Source organism: Ziziphus jujuba, chromosome 10 (assembly GCF_031755915.1).
Source record: "Ziziphus jujuba cultivar Dongzao chromosome 10, ASM3175591v1".
Lineage (NCBI taxonomy): Eukaryota > Viridiplantae > Streptophyta > Magnoliopsida > Rosales > Rhamnaceae > Ziziphus > Ziziphus jujuba.
Window position 1 is genome coordinate 11509856 of NC_083388.1, and position 14342 is coordinate 11524197.

Here is a 14342-nt window from a genome sequence, read left to right on the forward strand (position 1 = left end):
ATATTTTAAGATTTCATATTTCCTTATTAAGATGCTATGTGACCTAGTGTCTCCGTTTCAATTTTATTAACCAAAAATTTCAATTTTATTTTTATTTTTTAAACCAAAAGATGCTATTGTTTTCTGAATCAGTTATTTCTTTTTTTTTTTTTAAATAATTTTTAGTAAAACTTCTATTCCAATATTTTAATTTTTTATATATCCTTGTTATGTTGCTATGTAATCTAGTGTCTCTATGTTTGCTCCATTTCATTTTTTTAGGAGGGAAAGGCAAGAGGAGCAAAGACGGAGAATTAGGAGAAAGTAAGAGAGAAGAGAGAACTTATGGAGAATTCAAGATATTTATTCAATAATTAATAGTGTCAAATAGGATTTTAATGGGCCATTTATAACCTAATTAAATAATTTGATCATAACATAAGTTTTCAATGTCCTTGTTAATCTCCATCATTTGGCTCTTTCTATTCTCAATGAATTTTTCATTTTTGTTATCTATAGATTAAATTTACTGATGTTTGTAATCTATACGTATTCTAAGCATATGGTTCCTCTTCTATACTTTTTGATATGTTGAGATGGAGATTGCTTGTGATGATCCATCCCAAAATTAGAAATTAAAATCAAATTTTGATTTGGATTGACTGAGATCGATTCATTGGACTGCTAATGAGCCATAAGTTTGACATGTATTTGTCAATAATTTTGGTTTGATCGATATACCATAGCATAGAGCTCATCAATATGAGTTTATAGATTGGCGGTATGCCTAATTCTAAATTACGGTTAGAAAGTTATAGTTCTTGAAAATTTTCAAATATTAGTATTTTATCTATGTCCAAACTAGTTTAAGTTTTTGTCTTTTAATGGACATTAAGATACTACCAGTGTAGGAACTAGCTGGCATCTATCCTCCATAGGACGAAGTGGAAAGATTAGAGTCATAGAATCCTTACTTATCTATATCAATAATAATATATATTAATTAAATAACGGAGTTAAGCATTAACCCATCATCAAGGAAGTGATTGTATAAGCTAATGCCCTTTTGCCTGTGTCAAGTTTGAAGTCCTCCACTGTCAAGTTTGCATGGGACGCATAGACTTCAACCATGATTTGTTGGAGCGAACTAGGGCTTTCGGGGTCTATATATACGTCAAGAATCATGTCCTCATTAAATAAATTGAAAAATACTCAAAAGGTCTCAAAAAGCCCTCCCCAAGCCCATGGAACTTGAATAAAGTCAACTCATACCCATAAGAGAGCTAAATTGAGTTGGCTGGATTTGACAATTATTAGGCTGCCCATCACCAACACATGCCAAAGTTCCAAAAGCCCATCTGCTGGCGACCTCAGTTGTGAAATTGCATGGCCAACTAGCCAACGACATGCGAGATCAGTATTTTCAAGTCGTCGTTGATGCTCAATTAAGTTGTAGGAATTTCGGCCATTTTCCAACCATTTTAGGCATCCTCATATACCTCCTACCCCATTTTAGACCCTTTCAATCTATTGGCACTCTCCCTTTGTCAAAATTCTTTACAGTTTGAGAGATCTATCAATGTCATGTTTGGCTGAGTTTTTCGATGTGTTTTCTAGCCACCGATGACATTTTTGGATCAATGTGAGCATAGATTCTTGTTAACCATTCCACAAGCTTTCCATCGATATAAAGTTTATAAATTTTAGACGTCATTTGATAATTTTTCTATTTTTGTATCAATTAGCTTAATACCAGATAAATTTGAACTGCGTTTGGATATAATTGGACAAATTAAACAAATTAGTATAGTTAGGTGTTAGTGGAGTCCAATAGAATGTTTAATTTCAATATATTGGCCCTCAAGTGAAAACCAATTTTGGGCATAAAATATTTAGGGTTCACAATATAATTTGACTATTCAGTGTCCAATTTTTAAAATTTTAGGGTTATTAAAGTTATTTTTAAGATATTGATATGCATCTAATATATTTGGTTTAATTTTTGAAACCTAAAAAATCTTTTATTATTATTTTAGACACTCGGACTGATACTGAAGATGATCTGGCAGAGGCATTGGGTTGAGTTGTGATCTATGAATGAATTTTATTTTTTGAAATGGTTTTCGACAATTATGTGCTTGATTATATATATTATATATATTATCTTATTATTATTATTATTTATAGAATTAGTTAAGTCATATGCTTTATTTTATGCTGTGAAAGAATTATATTGATTTATTATATTATAGGATATTAAAAGGAATGCATTGGCATAAATAAATTTGGATATATAGCTATATTAATTTATATGTGTATGTGGATATTTGAGATAATATTTTAATATGATGAATATAAGTATTATGTGATAAATTATATATAGATATTGGATTATGAGTTAGATATTGAGTTATGAATTATTGTGTACTATATTGTACTATAGTTTTAGATTTGTTGGATTATGGTTATGCACGTTTATTTAACCAACTCCTGCTTGATCATGTATTTCCAGAGATTGGATAGAAGGTCCTAGTTTGCAACGCCTTTGTGATGCCAAACGTTGCATTGACAGTTTTCCCTTTCTCAGTAGTCAATGACTCACTAGGATGCTAGTATGGTTTGATTACAGACTATGATAATGGATATGGTATATAGGGTTATTGTTGTTGCATTATGTTATAGTATATAGTTCTTTATATATTTTTTATTACCAATAGTTATAATTCATAACTCGTAAAAATGTTATCTTATTATAAGGTGGAGGATATTATCTGATTTTTAATTTCTTTGTTCTACGATTTATGAAATTGTTATACTGAGATAGTTAAGGATTTTGTGAAAATTGTTGTCAAAATAAGTAAATTTTCAAATAATGAAAATGAGATCTTGAGAGAAATTACTTTTAAAAATGATATTTATTTTCATAATCCCATAACTGTTCACTCATTAAGCTTGTTTCATAGTTTTGTTTGTTTTTTTTTTTTAAAACTGTTTCCCCTAGGCCTCGACTGACAATTGGTGCATACCATGTTTGGGCATTGTTCCATCATCATCACCTTCGTATATTTTGTCATTATTGCATCTTCACATTAGACAATTTTCCGCTGCTGTTGTATTGTATTTTTTCATGCTTTCTTATTAGACTATTATATTTTGTTTTAATTAAGCTCATCTCATAGTGTTGTATTTATTTATTTATTTTTTTTGTTCCCCCTGCCTCGATTGACAGTTTTTGCGTACCATATTTGGGCACCATTCTATCATCATCACCTTCGCATATTTTGTCATTATTGCATCTTTACATTCAACACTGTTCCGCTATTGATGTATTGTATCATTTTTGCTTTTTTTTTTTTTATGACATTATTATATTTTGTTTTATTTATTTTTGAACTCATTTATTTTCTTTTAGTATGCTTTGGTAGATTGATCTAATATATATACTTGTTCCTATTTTTCTTTCTCTTGTATTGGAACCTTTGATGGATATATGATTATAATTCAGAATTCCTATTAAAAGCGATTATTTTTTCTCTTTTGTACTATTGGGTTAAATTCAATTTATGGAAAGATCCTATTAAACTTTTGGTATTAGTTCAATGGGACTTTTCTATATGGAACTTTTTTGGATGTTGGAAAAAGGCATCGGAAGCAGTCCTATCATTGCCATTAGTCTTGACATTTGTTTGTATCATCTTTTATTTAGACTAGCTAGGTAGGTATACTACAACAATTTTTAAACTTATCCTTAAAAGTTTGAAATTATAATACCTCATCGACTAACATCTTTTAAATTCCCAAGTGTAGATTGAAACCCTTCTATTATGCAAATATTATACAGCCTCTAAATGGTTAAGTGCTTTCATCTTTGTATAATTTAGCTAATTTATTTTCTCCTATACACATGCAATAACATCTCTGCCTGTAGATACACAAATCTCAACCTATAAATATATTTGTCTTTGTATTTTTTAGATGGAAATGTGAGATTCAAGGCTAAGATAAAAAGATGTACAGGGAAATTAAATACTAAAATAACAAGATGACTTAATTGGCTAAGTTAAAAAACAAATTCGACTTTGACATCCTCAATTGGTTCAGGTGGCCACTTAGATCCCTCCTCACTTACCTTCTTCCTTTTCTCTTTTCTTATGAAAGAAATCAAGACCTTTCTTCTCTTTGTTTTGCCAAGCTTGGACCTCCTAACATTTTTGAAGTGAAGAATATGGACTTCGTCCCTTTTACATCTCTGACCTTTGTGAAGGATGCAAACTGTACTGTATTATGGTTGGCCATTTTGTGCATCAGGTTTTTATGTTCTACAAATCTTTCCTTCTTTTTTTGGTGTAATTTTTTTAGACCCTTTTAATTTTGTCTTAATTATAGTTAAACCTAAGTGACCTCCTTTCAATTTAAATAATCTATCAAAACTTTTTGTTTTTAGTCAACTCTGGCGATTGATCATAGCTAACAATGAAAAAGTGGATTTTATCCTTTATTAAAATTTTAAAAGAATAATAAAATTACTATTTTGCGCTCTCTCTTTAAGGTTTTAATCTATCATCTATCTATCTCCTTAAATTTAAAAAGTTTAAATGTTTAAAAATAATTTCTACTAATATTTTCAAAAACAATTCTAGCACAAAAAAAATGGATAATTGATGGGGTAAATACTATCATAGGATCCCCTAATTTGTTATTTTTCAATACTATATTAATATTATAAAAAAAATCGGTATAGCCGTTTTACATTGTACTTTTGTTTCAATATAACACTATTTTTTTAAACTTTTATTGATAAAGTTAGAATTTGACTCATTTACTTTTCTTTTGACTTAGAATTTAACTCATTTACGTTTCTTTTGACTTTTTTTTTTCACTTCTATAGTTTTTTTTTTAATTTTTATTTTCAAGAAATTAAAAACACACACACACAAAACACATATACATATTTATTTTAAAATTACTAAAGGGAATGTATATAATTTATAATTTGAAAGATTTTAAAAATCTTTCAAAGTTTAGAGATATTCTATTTACATTTTAAAAGAGTTCATATAAGTCTAATGATATTCAATTCAGATTTTGATGGATTTTTATAAAATACATCAAAATCTAAGTATATTCAATTATGATTTTATAGAATTTTTTTAAAATCTGGTGGTATTAAAAAATTTATTGATTTTAAAAGACTTTAAAAAATAATGAATTTTAATGGATTTGAAAGGATTTTAATAGTGAAATTGTGAAGAAAATTGTCAATATGAAATCCAGCTTGAAACCAAAAGATTTCGTTGGATTCTTATAAAATCTTTAAGGAATTTGTAGAATTGCATAACAATCCATCAAATCCTTTAAAGTTTATAGTTCATTTTAAATCCATCAAACTCTAAATTGAATACATCCCCTTAAGTCGTTAAAATACTAATGCTAAAATCTCCCTCCCCAATTTATTTTAAAAAAATAATGAGTTATATATAATAACCATGATTGTCTCAAAGACTTAAACACAACATCAAAAGTTAAGCTTATTAACATTTAATACATTTGAAACTATTTTTTTTTAAAGGAAAAAAAAGTTAATTATGAGTTTGATTACACTATTGTAATTCATTAATTTTCATTATTCTTTTATTGTCAAGAATGGATATAAGAATCTAATTAAATGAAGGGTAAAGAGGTCGAATTCTAACTTTATTTTTAAAAGTTTCAAATAATATTTCTATGTTAAAATGAAAGTGAAATGTATACAAGTGGTACTGATATATATATATATATATATATATATATTTTTAATACAAATGTAATATTGAAAGAATAGCAAAATAAAGGAGCTTTAGTAATATTTACCGTAATTGATTTAATTTCTTTTAACGATCAATTTTTCAAAACCAATATAGCACATTAATTCACATAATAATCTTATATTCAAAAATAATAATTAATCACACCTTTCAAAAAATTTTAATAATTTATTTATCAATAAAATAAAATATTTGAAAAATAATTTAAACAATAAAAGCTTTAGGAAACCGATTTTAAATTCTGTTTAAAAATATTTTAAAAGAAAAAAAAATTATTTTTTTCAGATATTAATTTAATAATTTCTAGTTAGTTTTTTTCCTTACTATCTTTCAACCTCTGAAAAAAATGCATAATATACTATTATTTTAAGAACCCAATTTTGCTAAAACCAGAAACACCACTTAATTCATATAATATTTTAAAAACAATAATATTATATCAATTATGAATTTTGAACAATATATTTAATTATACATATATATATATATATATATATGGTACTAGTTTCTTGTACTAAAGTTTTTAACTAACGTTTTTTATAAATAATCATTACCATTAAGATGATGTAATTTAATAATGTATGAAAAATAATAAGTTAAAATTAATTATGAATTTAAAATTTTTAACTTCCCATTTTTTTCCACTATTGGATTAAAACATTTTAATGGTCATGTATACTTGTCAAAAAATATTAATTAAAAACCTTTGTAGAAAGAACATTGCCTCTCTCTCTCTCTCTCTCTCTCTATATATATATATATATATATATAAAAGAAAAGAAAAGCGGAAAAAGACGTACCAAACGATGAGGTATGCACCACGACCAACAGGGCTTATGGGAGGGATGTACTTAGAGGGCATTTCAAAAAGTTTACCCACAATGTTAAACAGGACGCATCTTCCTCCGTACGTTGGAATTCCTCTGGCTTTTCAATCTCCATAGATTCATTCTCATTCTCCATTTTTTCTCACATTGTAGAAAAGATAAGAGATTAGAAAAAGGCAAAGCTTTCTCAGGGGGATTAAATTAGCCAAGAGAAAAATTAAGGCAAAACAAAACACAAGAGAGGAAAGCGAAAGTGGTAGCGGTGGGCTGGGTTGGGAGGTCATTTCGGCAGCAATTGTTTGCTTTAATCTTGTTTGGGTTTGAACTTTGAAGTTCGAATATGGAATCCGCGGTTTTCTCAAAGTCTTTTGGGTGGACAAAGAAATGGATAAAAATGGAAAATTCTTTGTGTAACTTATTGGAGGACCAAGACCATATTCGTTCTAAGTGTGTTACTAAGGGAATGAGATTGTGATGCTAAAGTAATTGCTTTTTGGTGCAATTGGATATTTGCCATTCATTTAAACATTGCCAAAGATAACGTTTGATTATTATCATTTTTTTTTTATGAAAATATAACATTTATAATTCAATTATTAAGGGCTTGAGGACCATTAACCTAGGCAATCAATCCAATTAGTAATTTAATTTTGCACAGGCAAATTTCATTAATTTTATTTTTATTCAAATTATATAAGAAAATTAGCATCTATAATGGCTAATGAGATTGTTCAAATTAATGATGATGACATATTGTTTACAAATTAATGATGATGGCATGGAATAACCATAGCCATTGGATCTAAAAAAATAATGTGGCACAATTTAGGTTCCTCCATTTTAAGAGAAATGGAAAGGATCTTCCTAGAACATTTTCAATGGTGAAGAAGATAGATCGTTCTTTATATGGTATAAAAATTTATATTGTCTAAATTTAAATGATATAATGTACAATTAATTTTAAAATTGTTCTCTAATAGTGATGTATATAAAAGCTATTTATAACTATTAATTAATTAAATATATATATAAATATATATATTTTTTAAAAAAAATTGACTTTTTTAAAAAAGAATTTATTTTTAAAAAAATTTGAGAATGTCTAATAGACACCCCAAAAATAGATAGTCATCCTGATAGTGTCTTTTTATTTATTTATGTATTTATTATATTCGTTCTATAAAGTATTTAAACATATTCATTGAAGAAGTTTTTATTAGTTGCTATTTATTTTTCTGATATAGCAAAATAAAATAAAATTTAGCAATAAACAGAATCATTAGAAATGCTCTGATCCCAAATCCCTACTTGATAACTCAATAAAATTTCTCTCGCTAGAATGCATATGTGGTTGTCATCCATTATGTGTGGGTTTATATAGATTTTAATTGCTTGGTGTCCATACAAAATAACCTACGTTACTAATGTCCATACAAAATAATCTACTTTACTAAGTCACAAAAGTTTCCTAAATCTTCTAGTAGATCATAAGAAAGAAAAATAAATCTAGGTTAAAAGGTGATTTGTAATAATATTTTAAAGGATAAAATTGGCAAGTGGGGATAAAAAGAAAACCTTGGTCCTTCAGCATCAATCAATTTTCGTGTGGGTATCTTCCAAAAGATGTATGTTGTTCATTTAATTTCTATTTCACGCATGTGATTGAAATTCATTTTGAAATCTCCACTGTTGATTTTAACTTAACTTTCCTCTTTTCCAATTAATTTTGACCTTTAATTATGATATTTGAATCTTAAAGATGCTTGATGACTTAAACAAATAATATGCTGCTACATGGATAAATTACCGTCCTTGATCTAATCAATGGTGGGGTTAGAATTGGAATTTCAAAGCTTTTTGAAATATTTCCTTATTAATTCTAAATTGTAAACAATGATATCTTTTTACACACATTTCGGAATTCGAAAATAATGTAATATTTAGAATTGTAAACTTTAAAAATTTATATGATATCTATTTTCACTATGAAAAATGAAATTTTCATCTGAATTTTTATCGAATTTCCAAAGAATTTTATTCAAATTTTTAAATAACTTTTTTTTAAAATTATACTAATGCTTAGTCCGTTTGAGCTAATATTTTATTCCCACCATTTTTTTACCTAAGTAATTCAAATTTGGCCTTAATTTTCCAAATTTCTTCTCCTTCACCTACATTTAGAAAAGCACAAGATTAAATAACCTTTCATTACAATTAAGTTCAAACTAACAAATAATAAATTAATGAAGTGGAATGGAATCATCAATACTTTATGCCAATGGTATCGATTATTTCTGTCTAGATTATATAATTCTATGACATAAAATACGTTTGATATATAAAATCCAAATGGGATTCAAATCGTCTAAATTATGTATATTGGACAACTACTTCAAGTATTGTTCATTTTCATCGAAATTATATAATCTGAATTCAACAAAATATGTCCTACATACAAAATTGAATGGGGTCAATCATTTGGATTATGTATACTAAACAATTCTTCAAGTATTATTTGTTTTTATCCCAATTATATAATCCAAATGAAATAAGACACATTTGGTACAAATCATCTAGGTTATGCATTCCGGATGACTACATATATTGTTAAAGCACTTATTTTTACATATATTGTTAAAGCAATTATTTTCTTAGTATATAGAACTCAAATCTGTTCAAAGCTTCCAATGAAGAATAGATATAACGATTTTTTTTTTTAATGAAGAAAAGGTCAAAAAACATATAGAGAAAATAAATAAATCATAAAAGAAAGCAAAATACTTACATAGATTTTTAAGGTTAAAACAAATGATTTGCTAATTATTTTGTGTATTTTTTTCCCCTTTTGATCATTAAATTCTATCATATGTATTGTGAGGATTTTTTTTATCTTTTATTTTTCTAAAACTCCATTGTAGTATACATAGCAATTTAATTTAATTTTGTTTTGTGTTTAAGGGTATTTATGACATTTTAACAAATGATATTTTTAGAATATTAAGAAATAATTAAAAATATAATGAGGTTATTAAATTTCGGGTAGAATCACCCTTGATTCTATTATTAACCAAACAAAAAAAATTCAATCCATTATTTTTTTTTTCATTCCACCTCTATTTCATTTCATTCCATTCCATTATACTCTTTGTTTCATTTGAGTAGAAATTAGTGTAAGATATTAATTAAAAAACAAGTATGAGGTATTAATTAAACCTATAAATAGGCTTGAACAGGTCGTGATCAGCTCAAACTCGGCTCAATTTTAGCTTACTCATCTCGACTTATAAAAACAAAATAGAGCAATTTTAAAAGTAAACGGTACTAAAGTATAAAATTTTAAAAATAGAGAGTATTAAAATACATTTCCCTTATATAAAAAATCTATAATTTTTTTTTATATAATTTTATTTAAAAATAAACGGTACTAGAGTATAAAATTTTAAAACTAAAGAGTATTAAAATATATTTCACTTATATATTAAATAAAAATCTATAATTTTTTTTTATATAATTAAAGATATAAAATGCTCACTATGTAATTTATTTTATAATAATATTTTTATCATTGTAATAATTTTTAATATAAGAGAGAGGAGGGCATGTTTCGAATCCAAAATTTGATATGCAAAAATCATTACCAACTAAGCCAATTTTGCTTTATTTTATAACATTATTAAAATTTTTGAAAATGAGTAAAAAATGTAATCCCCATACCTTAATCCTATTCATTGTTTATATTTTACTTTTTAAAATTTTGAATATAGAAAATTTTTTATATATTCCCTTGCTCATTTCCATTTTTTATTATATATATAAAAAGTTGCAAAAGGGATCCCTACTCGATTTTATTTTTTTTCATTATAATGTTTGCATTATTAATGTATGAAAATAGCTATTATATTAATAAAACTCTAATCTCAATAAAATCCATTAATTCACCATAATTTTAAAATAACAATCGATATTTTGGATTTGATATAATTGTGAATGAATCATTAAATGATAATGTACATATATTTTTATAAAGAGAAGTGCTGGTTGCACGTAAAACAAACTTTATGTGGCACAAAAAAATTTAAATTTCCATAGTATTCCTATTCATTTTTTCTTATTTTTTAGGTTTTAAAAAGCCAAACTAAATTTATTTTTAATGTATTTTTTTCTTATCAAAGCTCTGAAGGGCACCACTTTGCTTTTTAGGCTTTTATTGTTCAATGTTCATGGTCATCATCGGTGTACTAGTGAACCACATTCCGAGAGAGAGAGAGAGAGAGAGAGAGAGAGAGAGAGAGAGAGTCTCTGAGATTGAAAGTGCTTCTTCTTTATCTGCTTTTTTATCTAATCGATTTCCACTACCCAAAAATCAATAATGTTCTCTTTTTCAATCCCGGCGACCAGAATTACGGTGCCCAATTTAGTTGCATTTGGGGCTGACCATAAAAGAAAGTTGCGCTTGAGATCTGTGCGGTTACTTGATCTTCTTCTCTTAAATTAATGGGAAGTGTGTTGTCCGAAGATGCCCATAACCAGCTAGAGTTCCTTTCTTAATTTTTTTATTTAAAAAAAAAAAAAAAAAGGAGTGCAACTTAAACCCTTGGTTAGCTAAATAGGGGATGGCAAAAATAGGTCAACAGTATGTATAAAAATTGTTTTATTTATTTTAAAATATGGAAAAAAAAAGTAAATAGGAAGTTTATAAATTCAATACATATATGTATTATATATAATACATTATCAATTGAAAAATACGCAACAAAAAATATAGATATTAAATATCTATCAAAATCAGTTATTTTTAATATATATGATAAATATATAATTATTAGTAAGAGAATAATAATTTAATGTTTTAAAAATAAAAAATAGTGAATAATTGAAAAAAATTAAATTAAAAAATCTTTTTCATAACATTTTTTTTTATGTTGTTGTAAAATGAAAAAAATAATTACAATTATTTATTTTTTTCAAAAATATGTATTCTTTTTATTGTATAATATGATAATATATTTAACATGTGTTTTTAACTTCTTCTTTTTTTTAATTATATTTTTTTATACATTTAAAAAATCGATATAGAAAATAAAAACTTTTCTTCAAGAATATATTTGTACACATATTATATGCATATTATTCATAAACTTACTAATTAGGCTTAAAACCAAGCCCAAAGGCAGAGAGGGCATTTGGTCTATTTGGTACAAGATAGTGGAAGGTATAGTGTTGGCGGGCATACTTTTTTTTTTGTGAGTATACTTTTTTGTAATTTTTAAGAGCATCCTCAATAAATTCTTTAACGTAAAAGAATATATATTTTTATAATAAAGAATATTTTTTAAAATAACTAGTAAAATTTGAAAATGATTTTCAATAAACTTTCTATTTAAGCTATTTATTTTTATTTTTTATAAATATTTATTATTTTATTTGTAGTTTTTATCTTTTATATAAGTTACCTATCTTTTAAATGTTATAATAGTGGCATAGAAAAATATATTACATTCAATTAAATAAATATAATATTGAAATAAATAATAATTTTGGCCCTCTACATTTGAAAAGTTAAAATAAACTGTTCATTGGAACTCTTTTTTAAATATTGTCTCTTTAAAATAAAAAAAATCCTATATTTAAAGAGTTCCTTGGAAATACTCTAAATGTCTCAATTTATAGTACTCTACTATTTAGCATAGTCTAATATGCTTAAGCACCCTTAACTTTATGCAGTAGGTAATTCATGGTTAAATGATACCAGTTGGATCTACTGCAAATGGTAGTGATTAATTGAAGACATCTAATAGTTTTTAGTTTTTATTTTTTTTACACCTAATTATGCATTATTTTTTATTTTTTTTTTCAAATTATGCATAATTTTTTTATGTGAAATGTTTTTATTATTTGTTAATAATGATTAGACATCTCAGTTAATTACATAATAAAAATAAAAAATCCAAATTCAACACAATTTTAATTTTTTTTCATTTTTATTTTATTTTATTTTTTCTTCAAATTTATAGATATTTAATGTGTGTAATAAATTCTAATTACAGCAAATTAAACATTAATAAATGTTTGAAATAAATACAATTACATACAATTAGTTAAAAAAAAAACAAAAATTAAAAATCAACATATTAACAAACAACAGTAAGTCAAAGTTTTTGAATTCCAACAATTATGAAAAGAATGAAAGATAATTGTTGGTGAGGTTTTTAGCAATTTCATATCGGCTTTAAGGTAAATAGCAATTGCATAATAAGCTGATTAATTAAGCAAAATCACAAAAACAAAAACAAAAAAATGGTAGAAGCTTAGGCCGCAACAGGCCCAGTAGCACAGGACTTGTGGGCCGTATTGCACAGCTGAAATCCACGAACAACAACGTACCAATTTTGGTTGTTTTTTGTTTTTTTATTTTTTTTTATTTTTTAAGTCAGAGAAATTTTGTATGCACTGCCAAATAAAGATTATAGTTCACACGGTCCCATTTATAGAATTTTTCCAAAATGTTCTTAAATTTGTTTTCCCAATTTCAATTTGGTTTTCCATATTTTAAGTAAGACACCGGCAGTCCTTCCATGAATGGTGACTGCTGGTATGGAAGGGGCTTTTAATAAATCTATATTGTATGAGATTGTATAAAATTATTTTGAAATTGTAGAAAGAATTTCCCATAAATAAATTGAGGAAGAAAAATCTGCATGTAGAAGAATGGGACACAACTAATGAGAAATCATTTACTTTATCTTAAAAATGATTATCTTTCAAAAAGTATTAATTTATTATCAGTTTGACATTCATTTATTATAAGAAATGAATGCAAGTCTCTCACGTTTCCACGGTCACATAAAATACTTTTTAACTAATTAATTATTTTCTAATTCAATCTCTATCATCACAACCAAACCTAAAAGTACACCAATTTCCACGTCTTAATTAAAATCATCAGCAATAATGTAATTAATTTAACCATTGCCTTCCTAGTTAAGCTTTGAAAAAAGCATCTTGAAATTCTTTTTTCAATTTTTCTTTAAATAATTGGGATAAGAAAAAAAACAAAAAAGTCAAACCATGAATTTTCCATTCTTAAGATTTAAGAAGTAAAAACGTTTCCCATCTATTACGATGCCGTCGTTGAATACAGTAAGTCTTCGAGGGACCATTTGTCTAAAAGGCATGGTTCTAGAACAAAGTCAAGGATCATGACTGATATTATAAAAATTAAAAAAGAGCCAAACCTTTTTGATTTTACACAAAGCACAGAGCTAAATCAATGGGGTTTTTTTTTTTTTTTTTTTTTTTAATCTCAATTTTTGCTGAGGCAGTACTGAATTCATAGTATATAATATATATTCATAATAGATACACCAAATATATATATGTACATATATATATATATATATATAGACCAAGATGGGATAAAACATAAAAGTCCTATTAATTGGCAAATAATGTAAAAAGAGACTCAATTCTATTAATGCCGGCCTTCAGTACTCCTTGGTAGCTGAGAACGCCAGCTGTCAAAGCACAAAGGACAGAGAGAAAGAGCTCTAATCAACGCTTTTGACACTTTTCTCATTTAAAAAAACCCCATCCTCCAAAACACTAAAAAATGCAATGGGTGAGACTTATTATTTGCAAAGAAAAATGGTTTCCTTTTTTTGTCATTTTCACGCGTGTATTGACAATTGCTTGGGATGATTGGAATATATTAGTAATACTGTTCTACTACAAT